Consider the following 2,233-nt stretch of genomic DNA (forward strand, 5'->3'; position numbering starts at 1 on the left):
GATACTCAATAAGTGTGTGTGTGTGTGTGTGTGTGTGTGTGTGTGTGTGTGTGTGTGTGTGTGTGTGTGTGTTGTGTGTGTGTGTGTGTGTGTGTGTGTGTGTGTGTGTGTGTGTGTGTGTGTGTGTGTGTGTGTGTGTGTGTGTGTGTGTGTGTGTGTGTGTGTGTGTGTGTGTGTGTGTGTTCATGTTTCACAGATCAGATAACAGGATCATGCAGGAGGTTTTACCGGTGCTGATGTAACGTTCTGCCTGCGGCGTATCGATGAGTCTCGTCTGATGATATTACGGTTAGATAATTCGGCTTTATGAGGAAATCGATAAGTTATTGAGCGGCGCTGATGAAGGGTTCATCGCCTGCAGGCCGTCTGTCACACACACTCTCTCGTAAAACTGGTTTATTAACAACGGTTGTTTTGCGGAAGAAGAATATTTATGTATCCTGGAGGGGGAATTTGATTTCATGACAGTTGCTCCATAAATAACAAAAAAAAAGTTGAATAAAAATATACAAATATTTATTAAAAAAACAAGGTAATTTAAATAGTAAATTAAAGGAAATAAGTTACAGTAAAATATCTAATAAAATATACAAAAAAAGGGAATACAAATATTGAATAAAAACATTCGGATAAAATGTTTCATATATACATAAGTTAAAGAAAACATGTGCAAAAAATAAATTCAAATATTTAAGCTGACTTAATAAATTAAAGGAAACAAGCAATAATGATACAAAAGAATAAAATAGAATGACCATATTTATATAAACTAAATCAATTCATGTTAAAGGTCACCTATCATGCTATTTAGGCAATAGCATAGGTCTCAGATATATACAAATATATAAAAAACATGTCTATGAAGTGTTTTGCTCCAAATACCAAACAGATCACCATTCTAGCCATGCTCATATCCCCCTATTTCACTTCCTGTTTCTAAAGTGCTGATTTGGGTATAAAGCTTTAAAAAAAAAAAAAAGGAGGGGTCTGAGCTCATGCGGGGACCCGCAGCTACTGTCTAAACTAAATACTGCCGTGATGAAACGCCATATCATGGATTATCAAGGATTCTCTCTGAAACAGTCTGGAGCTCAAAGGCTTTCTCTCTTGCCGGTTATACCACAAGGTGAGTTCCTTTTTACTTCCTGCTTCTTCACACACATGCTCTCCAGTACAGGTTAGCTCTGAGTGTTAGCCATGCTAATGTAACACAGACCATATTACGTCCAAAACAGTCGGGCATTGTTTCTGATAGCGACGTTTCTGATAGGGCCGTGGGTCCACATTTCAGATATGACGTCATATCGGACGCAAATCTGGATCAGCTCCGTTGTTCCCCCCGTTTTTAGAGATTTGGTTACGGAGGAAAGAGAGAGGGTTTTAATTTCTGACGCTGCATGAGTTCCCTGACACACCGGGGACACATGTTTATGTAGAGAAGACATCAGAAAGTGCATTTTGCATGATAGGTCCCCTTTAACTTTCACAATAAAAAGATAAAATAAAAATATCTTTTGTTTTATTAGACTTTTTAACTTTTTTTTTAATTTACAATTTAAATTAGTTTTCTTTATTTTTGTATAAATATTTGTATTATTTTTATTTTATCTTAATTTACTTTTTTTCTTAATTATTTTATTTTATTCAACTTTTTTTTTTAAAATATTTTGGGATTTTTTATATGCTGAGTTTTTTTTATATGCATACGTTTTAATAGCGATATTAATTCTGAACTGCTCCACATATTGCACAGTTTACCTGCTGCACACCTCCTGGAGTTCCCCCAGTGTGATAACAACAACGTGTTTAACTTCAGAGAGAACAGGAAGTAATGACCATCTTTCACAACTCATTTGCAAACCGTCGGCTCGTGTTGCACAAGCTGAGGGAATATTGCAGAGGGGACGATGTGTTAATAACTGCAGGTGAAATGAAACACATTTTAAAATCTGAGTGACTTTGTTGACCCGGTCCCCCTCTCTGTTATCGGCTGCTCGTCCTCTCGTGGAGTCCCAGCAGAGACTCAGGAGCCTCTTCATCCAAACAGAGATTTATTGCACCGTAATTAACATGAGCTGGATTGTATTGTGGGTTTTAATTGTGTTGTAATGAATGAGGGAGTCATTACACACACACACACACACACACACACACACACACACACACACACACACACACACACACACACACACACACACACACACACACACACACACACACACACACACACACA

The 2,233-nt window shown here is 37.3% G+C and overlaps 1 protein-coding gene across 2 annotated transcripts in view; it reads left to right on the forward strand.

Annotated features, from left to right (window-relative positions):
- The window catches only part of csgalnact1a (chondroitin sulfate N-acetylgalactosaminyltransferase 1a), a 62,579-nt gene that overhangs the window by 1,924 nt on the left and 58,422 nt on the right, over positions 1-2,233 (forward strand). Inside the window, exon 2 of one of the 2 annotated variants that reach the window (XM_079659213.1) lies at positions 197-288. The exons of the other annotated variant lie outside the window; for it this stretch is intronic. The gene's annotated coding sequence lies outside the window, so the exon portion shown is untranslated. The remainder of the gene's footprint in view (positions 1-196; positions 289-2,233) is intronic. 2 annotated transcript variants of the gene reach the window in all.

Source organism: Notothenia rossii (assembly GCF_949606895.1).
Source record: "Notothenia rossii genome assembly, chromosome: 11".
Lineage (NCBI taxonomy): Eukaryota > Metazoa > Chordata > Actinopteri > Perciformes > Nototheniidae > Notothenia > Notothenia rossii.